Consider the following 15,362-nt stretch of genomic DNA (forward strand, 5'->3'; position numbering starts at 1 on the left):
TACATCAATGAGTTGTACACTTGAAGCTATATGCATCAAGGATGAGAGCCATGATGAACATCAAGCACCAAGACCACCGGAACCCTTTTAAACTCACTGTTCTGTCCAAAACCTACTGACCTGATGCTTCTGGAACAGACCAGTAGACCTGGGCTGTTCTAACCTTGATTTTTAGATAGAACTTTTCGAGTAGATAACTTTTCATATAGGACTCGTCTAAATCCGAGTTACGGTTTAGGATTTATGGCCCTCCGATCGTTACTATGTCCTTTAACGTTGTGCAGAAATTTCTGACCTACTCGCACTTAGACCGTCGCCACGGTCAAACCAAGACGAGTTTGCTTCTGTAAATTTTACCACACTTAAGGGACTCATAGACGGAGCCATGGCCACTGGTCTCAACTTAATTCAGTAAGGGTAGAGGCCGTGGTGACTGATCGAAGTCAGCCTTTGTTTTAAACTACTTTCATAAACGAAACTTACTTTACGCCTTTTGTTTGATGATGAATGATGATGACCCTTAAGACCTTAAATACATACTTTTAAACCTATTAAGACGATTTACTGACTTAGTACTATTTGACTTAGGTTGAGGACTTCGAACCATTTACTTGCACACCTTTCCCGACTACTACTTTACCGCTACATATCATTGTGAGTTATAGCATTCCCTTTTTACTTTAACTTATTTTGGGAACTGAGAATACATGCGGATTTTATGTTTTACATACTAGGCATGAGTACTTAAACTTTATATATGTGTGGGTTATATAATGGCAGAACATTCCCTTTAGCTCGGTAACGTTTAATCATTGGTTTATGAACCGGTGAACGCGAATCTTAGATATGGATCCATAGGGTTTGACATCCCCACTCGGGCTAGTCGCGCTAGCAGTCAACGAGTGTTTAATCCTTCGTAAACATACGCACTCGCCAAGTGTACTTTCAGGGGGTATTTTAAACGTTAAGTTAGTTACCAAGTGCCCACGGTTAACATATACTTTATCATACTGTTTTGAAACGCTCTTTGTAGCACTGAAATCTCGTGGCCTACCTTACATACTGTTATACTTAAACTATAGCTCATCAACCATTGTGTTGATGTTTTTAAGCATGTATTTCTCAGGTGCTTGAGGTTGCTTCCGCTGTGTACTAGTCGTGCTGTAGAACCCGCTGCTTAGAATTGTTATCGCATGACTACTTATCTTGCATTCAAACTTATTTACTTTTGAACTATGATTTGTAACGACCATTGTGGTCACGTACACTTATTATTTGCTTCTACTTAGTGAAGCATGCTTTTGAAATGTAAAACATTTGATGTCAGTTATGACATCAGCTTTTATCATGAATGCAACTTCTTTAATTACAGCATATAGTACTTAACCTTGTAATGATCCTGTTGTTGATGATTCGTACACGATGGTTTTGTACGGGGTATCACATTTGGTATCAGAGCATTGGTTGTAGAGAATTAGGTTGCATTAGTGAGTCTAAGACCGACCCGAGTAGGATTCACTAATAGGACTAATTTACAACTTGCTAGTTTACTTGTTTCCGCTGAACTTACTGCATGCTGCTGCTTACTGTTACTGCTATATACCGTATGCTACTACATGATTTCACTACTGCATGCTATTACTTGCTTTCGATTGCATGCTAGTTTCGTACGATTACTGATATTGCCATGCTACTTATTGTTATACATGATTTAAACTGTTGGCCTATTATTTGCTTGCTTCATGACATACTGACATGGAAAATTTATTTTTCCTTGTTCAGATGTCGGATGTTCCACCTGCTGGCATTTCAGGCAGTACAGACTCAGACCCCGTCGCCCAACCTACTGCTACACCTGCTGCTGCTACTGCCGATACACCGGCCCCGACACCCACTAGTGATCCCGGCGCTTCTACTTCCGGAGCTGGTACTAGTGCACCTGCCCCAGTGTCTGCTCCCGGACCCCCGAGGTCACAGCCCTGCATTGGTGGTATTGAGATCCCCGCGGAGTTCGGGGAAGGGCCGTTTCGTAACCACATGCGCACGCCTTGCCGACGCACTCCCGACGAACGTTTAGTCGTGATTCCACCAGGCAGACACCGACAGATGTTGGCCGCCTTCGGACGCTTCGGATTACCAGCTCAGCCACCAGTGTCACCACCACACGATTCGGATGACTCATCATCCGCCGATTCTTCATCATCAGACGACTCCAGCGATGATGAGGATCCTGCTGATAGACCTATTCAGGCACCCTCCACCCCGCCGAAGAAGCGGTACCGTTCCGACGGCACCGTCATTCCAGGGGTGAATGGAGGTCGTGCTTTTACTGATGCTTTTGGCCATCGACGTAGGGTTACTGCTCGTAAACGAGTTGTGCCATACCCTGCCGACCCACAGATATGTAAGGTTCCTCGTTATGTATTGACTATTCCTGAAACCGTACCACCTAGATTTAGATACGGACCACTTACATCTAGGGACGTACCGTCTACATCCGGAGCCGGACCATCTACATCAGCACCACCGGCACCACCCGCCCCACCTGCACCGCCTGCCCCACCAGCTCCCTCTAACGAGGAACTGATGAGGGAGACTGAGGCTCTCCGAGCTCGAGTCACTGAGCTCGAGGAGCAGTTCACCCACCTTCACCGTAGGGCTTTGTATTTAGATTTCATGATGTAATCTAGTTATAGTTTCATGTATTTCATATGTATTGTACGAACTTATTCAGATGTATGAAACTTATTATTATTAATGAATGGAACTTTGCGTTATTTAATTCTTGCACGATATTCTCTTTACATTGCTGTACGATGATTCTGTGGTATTTGTACCTAGATGCATTATTTAATAACATGTGATGTTTTGATTCCATGTTGGTCACTATATACTGTATTACTACTACTTGCATACTGGATTTTGACTTGAGTCAAAATTTTTGTTTAGAATACCATGACTAACGGAAGAACCACACCTACCGCCGCCCAGATTGAGGACATGATCAGTGAACGGGTCGCTGCAGCCCTAGCAGAAAGAAATCTCTAAGCTCCACCGCCACCACCACCAGTTATCCCACCCGTTCGAAATGGGTGTACATACAAGGAATTCCAGAGCTGCAAACCGCATAACTTCAGCGGCACCGAGGGACCAGTTGGTCTCACCAGATGGTTTGAAAAACTTGAATCAGTATTCCGAGTTAGCAACTGTTCGGAGGACAATAAGACGAAGTTTGCATCTTGCACGCTATCTGACGGCGCGCTAACGTGGTGGAACATGTTAGCTCAAGCGAAAGGTATCGATGAGGCGTATGCTACGCCGTGGGAGGAATTCAAGGCGGCTATGATTGATGAGTATTGTCCAAGAACCGAAATTCAGAAGATGGAAATTGAATTCATGCAGTTGAAGGCCGTAGGGAACGACCTTAACAGTTATAATCGTAGGTTTTTGGAGTTAGCATTAATGTGTCCGACCATGGTCACCCCCGAATTCAAGCGCATGGAGAAATACTTCTCGGGACTTCCTAAGTCCATCAAAGGAAATGTCACCTCATCCAAACCACCGAATGTTCCCGAAGCAATGCGCATGGCGCATACCCTCATGAATCAGATCCTTATTGATGAGCCGGAGAAGGCTAAGTTTGAAGCTGGTAGTAGCGAAAAGAGGAAATGGGATAACAACCACAACAATAATAACAACAACAGGGGTAGAAACTATGATCAAAACCCGGCGAAGCGACATGAAGGGTTCAGGCAAAACAACAACAACCCCAACCCCAACAACAAAAACTCCAACCCGAACTACAAAGGCACGCTACCACAATGCAAGAGGTGATACAAGCACCACACCGGGTATTGTAATGCTGTTTGTGAGAAGTGCAAGAAGAGCGGGCACATCGGTAGAGACTACAAGACTACCACGATGACAGGGAGGCCGAACACCAATGGGCCGAAAAAGTGTTACGAATGCGGGCAGACGGGCCATTTCAGAAACGAGTGCCCGAACAAACGAAAGGATGGCGGAGCACCGCGTGCTAGAGCTTTTAATGTTAATGCAAGGGATGCACGCGATAACCCCGACTTGGTGACAGGTATATTCACAATCAACAATCTTTTAGCTTCTGTCTTGTTTGATACTGGTGCGGATATAAGTTATGTATGTAGACATTTTTGCGATAAGATTAATTGGTCATTAGTCCCGTTAAAAGAGAGTATGCTTGTCGAGGTCGCCAATGGAAAACTTGAAAAGGTTGACCATATTAGTCGTGGAGCTATTATCAACATAGCTGGTGCAGATTTCGAAATTGATTTGATACCTATCAAACTGGGAAGTTTTGACGTGATCGTCGGTATGGATTGGTTGAGCAAGATAAAGGCCGACGTTATTTGTGGAGATAAAGCACTTCGCATACCACAAGGAGATGGCGAACCACTGGTTATCTATGGAGAGAGATGTACCTCGAAGTTGAACCTCATTAGTTGCGTGAAAGCGCAAAAGATTATGAAGAAGGGACGCTTTGCTGTCCTAGCACATGTGAAAGCGGTAGAAACTGAGGTGAAGAGCGTGAACGACGTTCGAATTGTGAACGAATTTTCCGATGTCTTCCCAGAGGAATTGCCTGGATTACCATCGCCGAGAGCCGTAGAATTTCAGATTGATTTAGTGCCAGGAGCTGCACCTGTAGCTCGCGCACCTTATAGACTCGCACCTTCCGAGATGCAAGAATTAAAGAGTCAACTACAAGAGCTGTTAGATCGAGGGTTTATCCAACCAAGTTTCTCACCTTGGGGCGCACCTGTTCTGTTTGTGAAGAAGAAGGATGGATCCTTTCGTATGTGTATCGACTACCGTGAGCTCAACAAATTGACAATCAAGAATCGGTATCCTCTTCCGCGAATTGATGATCTTTTTGATCAACTACAAGGATCGAGCGTTTATTCAAAGATCGATTTACGATCCGGCTATCACCAGTTGAGGGTGAAGGAAAGTGACGTGATGAAGACTGCATTCAGAACCCGTTATGGTCATTATGAGTTCCTCGTGATGCCATTCGGTTTGACAAATGCACTTGCCGTGTTCATGGACCTCATGAATCGTGTCTGCAAGCCTTACTTGGACAAGTTTGTTATCGTCTTCATAGATGATATCCTCATCTACTCTAAGAGCGAAGAAGAACATGAGCAACACCTCCGATTAGTGCTTGAACTCTTAAGACAAGAGCAACTTTACACCAAATTCTCCAAGTGCGAATTTTGGTTGAAGGAAGTACAGTTTTTGGGTCATGTTGTGAGCGACCAGGGTATCAAAGTTGATCCCGGCAAGATTGAAGCCATCAGCAAGTGGGAGACCCCCACTACTCTGACGCATATTCGCCAATTCCTAGGTCTCGCCGGTTACTATCGAAGGTTTATCGAAGGTTTCTCTCTGATTGCGCGTCCTTTGACCGCGCTGACTCACAAGGGCAAGAAGTTCATTTGGGAACCCGCACACGAATCAGCATTTCAAACTTTGAAGAAGAAGTTAACCACCGCACCTATCCTATCACTTCCTGAAGGCAGTGACGACTTTGTTGTTTATTGTGATGCATCGAAGAGTGGTTTTGGTTGTGTACTGATGCAACGATCAAAGGTTATTGCCTATGCCTCCCGCCAATTGAAGATTCACGAGCGGAACTACACTACACATGATCTTGAACTTGGAGCCGTTGTCTTTGCACTCAAATTGTGGAGACATTATTTGTATGGAACTAAGAGCACTATCTTCACCGACCACAAGAGTCTCCAGCACATCTTTGATCAGAAGCAACTGAATATGAGACAGCGTCGATGGATCGAGACGCTCAACGACTACGATTGTGAACTCCGTTATCACCCCGGAAAGGCCAATGTTGTAGCTGACGCTTTAAGCCGAAAGGAGAGGACGGCACCTCTCCGTGTTAGGGCTCTGAACATCACCATCCATTCGAACCTCAACAGCCAGATCAGAGTAGCCCAAGTTGAGGCTCTCAAGGAGGAGAATATATCTCACGAACATTTGAACATACTTGTCTCTCGACTCGAGGTTAGGGAGTCTGGACTTCGATGTTATGCCGGAAGAATTTGGGTACCTTATTATGGAGATCTACGAAACCTGATACTTGATGAAGCACACAAATCGAGATATTCGATTCATCCTGGAGCGGGCAAAATGTACCACGACCTTAAAGAACAGTATTGGTGGCCGAATCTCAAGAAGGACGTTGCAACTTATGTTGGGAAGTGTTTGACTTGTTCGAAAGTTAAGGCCTAACATCAGAGGCCTTCTGGGTTACTTCAACAGCCGGAAATCCCACAATGGAAGTGGGAAAGGATCACAATGGATTTCATTACTAAGCTGCCGAAGACGGTGGGCGGATACGATACTATTTGGGTTATTGTTGACCGCCTTACCAAATCTGCACACTTCCTAGCGATGAAGGAAACTGATACAATGGAAAGACTTGCTCAGTTATACATCAAAGAGGTTGTATCTCTTCATGGTGTACCTTTATCGATCATCTCCGATCGCGATCCCCGTTTTGCTTCTAGATTTTGGCGTTCTTTGCAAGAAGCCATGGGAACTCGTCTCGACATGAGCACTGCTTATCATCCTCAGACTGACGGGCAAAGCGAACTAACGATTCAGACCTTGGAGGACATGCTGCGTGCATGTGTCATTGATTTTGGAAAGGCCTGGGAAAGACATTTGCCACTCGCCGAATTCTCGTACAACAACAGTTATCACTCAAGCATTAATGCTGCACCTTTTGAAGCATTGTATGGCCGTAAGTGCCGATCTCCTATTTGTTGGGCCGAAGTCCCGAGGTAGTCCACGAAACCACGGAGAAGATTGCTCAGATCCAAGCTAGACTTAAGACTGCCCGTGATCGTCAAAAGAGTTATGCCGATCTTAAACGTAAGGACTTTGAATTCAACGTTGGTGATCGTGTAATGTTAAAGGTTGCACCTTGGAAAGGTGTGATCTGTTTTGGAAAACGTGGAAAGTTGAACCCACGATACATTGGTCCTTTCGAGATCTTGGAACGTGTTGGACCAGTTGCATACCGTTTGGATCTACCAGCACAATTGAGCTCAGTTCATCCTACCTTCCATGTGTCAAACTTGAAGAAGTGTCTTGCTGCACCTGAACTTATCATACCACTTGAGGAACTTACGATTGACGACAAACTCCACTTTGTGGAGGAACCAGTTGAGATTATGGATCGTGAGATCAAAAATTTGAAACGCAACAAGATTCCGATTGTACGGGTACGATGGAATGCCAAACGAGGACCTGAGTTTACTTGGGAACGAGAGGATCAAATGATGCGGAAGTATCCTCACCTTTTCCCGACTCCTCCATCTACTTCAGCTTAAATTTCGGGACAAAATTTTCTTTAACAGGTGGGTAATGTAACGACCCTGGAATTTCCAACGTTTATTTATTAATAATTATTATTATTAATACGTGTGATTAAACGAATGTACGTTATTACATTTACATGTTGCCATGATTGCCCGAACTTGACTTTTAAGTGCCCGAAACGTCTTTGTGACACCCGGAACTTGCACGAATAATATTTTCAAGTATTATTTACATTCATGATTAATTTTATTAATCATTTTAATTAACTATGGTGACTAGTTAGTTACTTGGGCTTTAATTGGTTTAACTTGTGGTTTATTTGAACTTGGGCTTTGTTAGTGTAATGGACTCATGTTATTGGACTTCCAAGCCCACCCTACATTATTAATGGACCCTTTAGCCCACTCTTTCACTTTTAAATATCAATTAGTTCATGAACTAGTTAGTTAAAGGAGACTTGGAATCTAGTTGCACACCTTCCCCATGCATGCACCCTTAATATCCATCTTTTGAAGCTTTACATTCTAGTAACCAACAAACAAACTCCTCCCCCCATAATTCTGCAGCAAAACCGTGGGACATCAAGGGTGGGATGGGATTCAAATCATTTTATTTACATTACTTGTTACTTGTAAATCTCATTCTCAAACACACACTCATTTGCTCTCAAACTTTTCCTCTCTTTTACTCTCTTTACTTGTAAGTATTATGAACAACTTCTCCTTCTTCTTTCTTGATTAAAACCGATTTCTAGCACCTTAATTCATCATCATTCTTTGATTGTTATAATCTTTTGTTACTTGTGTTGATTACTAGTTGTTATTATCTTTATTTACTTACATGTTTCAAGAATCTAACTTTCTAGTTTGATTCATCTTTTATCTTGTTTTAACAAGAACAATCAAGAACTAAACTCTCTAGTTTAAGTTCTACATATAATGTTTCAAAGATTATAAAGTTCTTGTTGTTGAAATCATACTTGTAAGTCATGGAAGTAAACTTAAAGTTTACTTTACTTAAAGATCAACTTTGGTTGAATCTTTAAAGTATGAGCAACCCTTGAACTAATTACTTGTTTAGTTAACTTGTTTCTTTATTTTATACACTTTAATTTCATGTAGTTAGTTTATATGGTCAAGTACTACAAGTTAGTCTTGATCTCATATCTCTTGAACAAATCAAGTTAACCTTGGAAGTTCAAGAACACACAAACAAGTTTTCTTTAAATGTAACTTTGGATCTAGACTTTTGAGTCTTGGATCTTTAAGATCGAACTAGGAACTATGTTCTACTACTTATGATCTTGATTAGTTAGTTTACTTTCAAGTTTGTAACTTGTTATTAGCTTTAAAGTCCATGTATGTGTTAGATCTAAGACTTTGATGCAACTTTGGTTCATCAAACTTCATACAACTCTTAAGTGAGTTGTGCTTCATGTCTTAGACTTGCACATGGGTTATGATGGTCAAGACTTGGTTAAGATGATGTAGATACATCAATAAGTTTTACACTTGAAGCTATATGCATCAAGGATGAGAGCCATGATGAACATCAAGCACCAAGACCACCGGAACCCTTTTAAACTCACTGTTCTGTCCAAAACCTACTGACCTGATGCTTCTGGAACATACCAGTAGACCTGGGCTGTTCTAACCTTTATTTTTAGATAGAACTTTTCAAGTAGATAACTTTTCATATAGGACTCGTCTAAATCCGAGTTACGGTTTAGGATTTATGGCCCTCCGATCGTTACTATGTCCTTTAACGTTGTGCAGAAATTTCTGACCTACTCGCACTTAGACCGTCGCCACAGTCAAACCAAGACGAGTTTGCTTCTGTAAATTTTACCACACTTAAGGGACTCATAGACGGAGCCATGGCCACTGGTCTCACCTTAATTCAGTAAGGGTAGAGGCCGTGGTGACTGATCGAAGTCAGCCTTTGTTTTAAACTACTTTCATAAACGAAACTTACTTTACGCCTTTTGTTTGATGATGAATTGTGATGACCCGGAAATTTCCGATCAAATTTAAACTTTAATCTTTATATGTTTCTGACACGATAAGCAAAATCTGTAATGTTGAGTCTCGAAAGTTTTGAAATGTATATTCATGTAATCAATTACCCTTTGACTATGCTCAACGATTCACGAACATTTATGTGTATATTGATATGTATATATAATATATACTTATTAGTTGAAAACGTTAACAAAGTATTAGACATATAATACTTTACATGAACGTATTTTGTTTCAATATAAGTTAATATAGTTATTAACGAAATTAAAAGATAATATCATATGATTGAATTATCAGATACATTGAATTATGATTACGAGTCTCTGTTATGAGGTCCACGTTGATTTGAGAAATCGTTTGTTTTTAACGGTATTCGGAATAAATGATAAAGTAATTTTCAAATGAAAACAAAGTATCACTTATCTAGTGTCAGACAAATGTTAGTGGAGAATTGAATTTCATATTACTTGATTGATCTATTTACAAACGTGCGAAAACGTTTTCCAATGTAATATAACTTGGTTATTAAAATGTCTTTGTTAAATAACGTAAGTTGAATATTAATTGTTAAGATATATTTAAATAACTTGCAACGTGTATTTAAAACGTGTTTATGTATATTAAATACATATCTGATTACAAATTATTTATGTAAACGATAGCAACACTTGTTATTTGATTTGATCGATATTAAGATATATTATTTAGAAAGTTTAAGGAAATTAAACTAAACGTTGGCGCATAAATGAATTATATCAAATTAAGTTTAAAGTATAAACGTTACGTGTTATAAGATTTTCTAAACGAATTTAAAATAAACTTTTGAACTATTATTAGTTTTGAAAAACTAAATATTATATTATTACATTAATGTTTCCATTATATACGGTATGTACAGGTTATATTTTAAATGAAAATATATTTTTATTTTACAGTGTGATGAATAATAATATCAAATTAGTCATAAAACGTTTTGATTTAATATTATTAAATATGCTTTGATAAATAACGAGACTATGATTTATTGAAGTAAATGACCAAAACACTCAAAAGATTAAGTTACACTTTGAGTGGGTTAGTTTTCCATTAATTTAAGTCTAATTATTAATAAAGGTACAATTCGCGAAATGTAAGGTATCAGTTTTCTAAGCATACGAAAATGCGTTCGAGAAACCGGAACCGGGACGTAAGACGGGTGACAACGTACAAATTATTAGAAACTAATACAATTTATTATTATTAACACTAATATTATTATTATTATCATTTTTATGAATTTTGTATCATTAGTACTTATATAATAATAATAATTATTAATATATTATCAATTATTAATATTAATTTAATTATATAAAAAAAAAGAATCAAGAACTAGTACCATTCAGTTTCACATCCACATCCCTACTGTATATGATTTTTGTATCTGTCGGAGTTTGTTATGAGTCTGCTTCAATCACAATTCAAAACAGAAATCCTTTGCTATATATTGTCTATTGCATTCAGTGATTGAATAAAACTGAAAAAACCCAGAAAATAAGCTCCACACTCTGTACATTTATCTTTTTCATCATATTTTGATTTTGAATGAATTTTCAAAATGTAATAATACAGTCTTGTTAGGAATCATCTATCTAAACTATCTGTAAGTTTTCAATCCTCAATTCTTTCTATTAATCTCTAATTTTGGAGTCAAAGTTTTGGTTTTAAAAGTCAACTAAGTGTTCTTGAATCAAATTCGAGTTTGTTTTGATATCTCCAGTTAATTTGATGATCCATAAAGATTATAGGAATGATTTGCAACACAATTCATGTTGTAATCATAACCTATAACACTCTTAATCTAAAAATCAATTTTTGAGTTCTTGAGTTCTTCACAGTAATATACACTAACGTAAATTCGAAACAAATTTCAAAAACTAAAAATGCAGAGTTGTTAGGAATCATTTACTTAAACTTCCTGCAAAATCTCAAGTTCCAATTCTTAATAACGAATTCGAATTTGCGAGTCAAAGTTAAATTGTCAAAAGTCAACTGTTTTGTTCTTGGAGAAATTAGAGCTTGTTTTGATGTTTTAAGTTAAATTGATGATTTTGATAGATTTTAGGAATGATTTGAAACATGTTTCATGTTGTAAAGATTGTCCAAAACGAACTCAAAATTGAGAACAAATTTTTTTTTTCTAGCTACGAGCAAGCAGTAGGATTTTTTGTGTTTTTTTTCTCATTTTTTTTATATCATGAACACATTTTTTTTTTGTTTCATGTTGTTTACAAGTCATAAATGAAAACCCGTTCGATTGTTGTTGAGTTTTTGCCCCCGTTTGATTTTAAACTTGGTGAAGAAGATGATGAACTAAGATGAAAGAAATACTAGATATATATGTTTGGGTTGCCTTATAAGTCAGAAAAACATGGATGGCAGAATGGTTAAGGGTGTTTGCGGGTGGGCGAGAGGTCTCGAGTTCGAGCCCTGTTTGGGGCAGTGTTTTTTAGAAAAGCTCTTTGAAGGTAGTTCTCATTTCTAAAATTAATATTATTATTATTATTGTTATTATTAGTAGTAATATAATTATTACTATTATTATTACTAAAATAAGAATTTATGATCATTTAATAGTATTGTTATTATGATTGTTATTATTAGTATTATAAATATTATTATCACCATATAAGTATGATAATCATTATTATCATTATTATTACTAGTATCATACTATTAGTATTATTATTATTACCCTTAGTCAGGTATTTCTACGATTATTAATTTTGCAAAACAAAAGATATATATGTAAATATATTATAACATAAAATATACTAATATTACATAAAAATTATGTTTCAACTAATATTATTGATATAACATTAATTAAATATCAAATAAGTATCATAATATATTATAAGAATAATTAATACATAGCAAATATATAAACTTAATTGATTTATACTATAATGTGTTAATACTTGATATAGGTTCGTGAATCCGAGGCCAACCCAGCATTGTTCAATGTCGTCATATGTATTTTTACTACAAAATACATTATAGTGAGTTTCATCACTCCCTTTTTAAATGCTTTTGCAATATATATTTTTGGAACTGAGAATGCATGCGCTTTTATAAATGTTTTACGAAATAGACACAAGTAATCGAAACTACATTATATGGTTGAATGATCGAAATCGAATATGCCCCTTTTTATTAAGTCTGGTAATCTAAGAATTAGGGAACAGACACCCTAATTGACGCGAACTCTAAAGATAGATCTATCGGGCCCAACAAGCCCCATCCAAAGTACCGGATGCTTTAGTACTTCGAAATTTATATCATGTCCGAAGGAGGATCCCGGAATGATGGGGATATTCTTATATACATATTGTGAATGTCGGTTACCAGGTGTTCAATCCATATGAATGATATTTTTGTCTCTATGCATGGGACGTATGATTATGAGAAATGGAAGTATGAAATCTTGTGGTCTATTAAAATTAGGAAAGGATTATTTATGTTAAACTAATGAACTCACCAACCTTTTGGTTGACACTTTAAAGCATGTTTATTCTCAGGTATGAAAGAAATCTTTCGCTGTGCACTTGCTCATTTTAGAGACATTACTTGGAGTCATTCAGGACATATTTCAAAAGACGTTGCATTCGAGTCGTTGAGTTCATCAAGATTATTATTAAGTCAATTATAGTTAGATATATTATAAAATGGTATGCATGCCGTCAACTTTCGATGTAATGAAAGATTGTCTTTTCAAAAACGAATGCAATGTTTGTAAAATGTATCATATAGAGGTCTAGTACCTCGCAATGTAACCAAATGTAATGTATTCGTCCTTGTGGATTAGGACGGGTCGTTAGATGAATGATGATGACCCTTAAGACCTTAAATACATACTTTTAAACCTTGAGTATAACAACACCAGTGCCATCAACAACCCATGCGTCGACGTCTCATTCTATACCTTGAGTATAATTATCGTTCTACGTATCATTCTACATCATTTATCTTCGTTCGACATGGCGATTATGTAATCTCTAATGTTTTAGAGATTATATATTCTTGTTCTAACGGTAAATCAAATGAGTTTAATATCATATTGACTCATTAAATCCATGATTACATCTGAAGAAGATATATATATATATATATATATATATATATATATATATATATATATATTTTTTTTTTTTTTTTTCATAAAGATTGTAATTAAAAAAAAAAATTCTTGTGTACAAACTGTTAATGGTGAAAATATTTTAACGGGTAGGTAATACCCGATGAATATTTTGATTTCACATTAATAAGTTACACTGTACATTTTTCGAATTTAATTCAACAGTCGTTTACTATCCTACTTACGTCCACCGATATACAAATCCGTTCACCACAGAATAACCACATTCATCCAATTTCATATTTGGATTTTGATTTATCATAATCCAACAAGTGGCATAATGAAGAAAACATTGGACAAAATAAAATTTGTTAGAAACAAACAAATTAACTATGAGAAATTTTGTTAAGAATCCACGCTAACTGTTCCTAACTAATTGTTCCCAGCTAACTAATTACACTTTAAAAATCGCAATTTAATTATCGCAATTTACATTCTCGCAATTTTATTTATCGTCATTTAATTTCTGTTATTTACTTTACGCACTTTATTTATCGTCATTTAATTTCTGTTATTTACTTTACGCACTTTATTTATCGTCATTTAATTTCTGTTATTTATTTTACACACTTTAAATATCGGGACACGTATACAAGGTTTTGACATATCATATCGACGCATCTATATATATTATTTGGAGTAACCATAGACACTCTATATGCAGTAATGCGGGAGTTAGCTATACAGGGTCGAGTTTGATTCTATAATAATATATATAGTTTGAGTTGTGATCGAGTCTGAGACGTATACGGGTCACGATACGTATTAATTAATTCGAATATTATATATTAAACTATATATGAATCAGTGGATTGTTAACTGTGGACTATCGACTGTGGAATAAAAACATTGGACAATTAAAATGAATTAAAATATTGATTATAACCTATGAAACTAAACAATTCTTCAAGTTGCCACTTGATTTCATCTTAAACCTCATTTGTATCTTGACGATTCCAATCTGCGTTCAAACATTTCATATTTCTTGAAAACACCTCAATTGAGAGGATGAACCAACCGCACTTCGTCTATGGAAGAAAAGATTGATGCGTATAGTTATGCACCTGAAAACTCTCGAAAACTGAGTAAACATTTAACACGTAGCTGTGCTAATTCCTTTAACGTTGTTATTGCCGAAAATAACTTTGCAATCTCTTTCCCAATTAGCAAATTTTGTCACAGCTCCAGCAAGTCAACTTCGACTTTCATTCGGATTAGCCTTATTATAGCCTTGATATATAAATATGCCTTTCGCCATCGTTGTTGGGGAGCCTTTTATATTCCGCCACATTAGCAGTAAACTTACCAGCAACTTCATTACACGTTGTCTTAAGTCCCTTCGAAGAACCATTATATCTGTTCATTAAAACCTTATCATATATTCGTCTGCATCTTGTAACGAGTATTGTCATACCAATTATCGGGAATCAGCAATCAGTATTTTGAATCCCGCAACAATTCTACAACAACAGTTATAGGTATACATATAACCTTTATCTCTTAGAATTATGACCTTCCATTCTGAAATTATGAAAAGCACCCAGTCTACGAATCAATACTCGAAATTTTGAAAAAGATGAATGAAGCAGTAAAAATTGTAAACGATCTTAACAGCCAGAAGTTTGATAATAAAGAATAGCATGTTGGAAAAGCTCAGAAAAGTTGGAACTGGAAAACGGATTGAGCTAACCATGAAGGAGGCCAAGGACAAATACAAGGACCAAACCCTATATTCAAAGAATCCAGATAATTCTGTATCCAATGAAATCTTTAGAGAAAAC

The sequence above is a fragment of the Rutidosis leptorrhynchoides genome, chromosome 2 (assembly GCF_046630445.1).
Source record: "Rutidosis leptorrhynchoides isolate AG116_Rl617_1_P2 chromosome 2, CSIRO_AGI_Rlap_v1, whole genome shotgun sequence".
Taxonomy (NCBI): domain Eukaryota; kingdom Viridiplantae; phylum Streptophyta; class Magnoliopsida; order Asterales; family Asteraceae; genus Rutidosis; species Rutidosis leptorrhynchoides.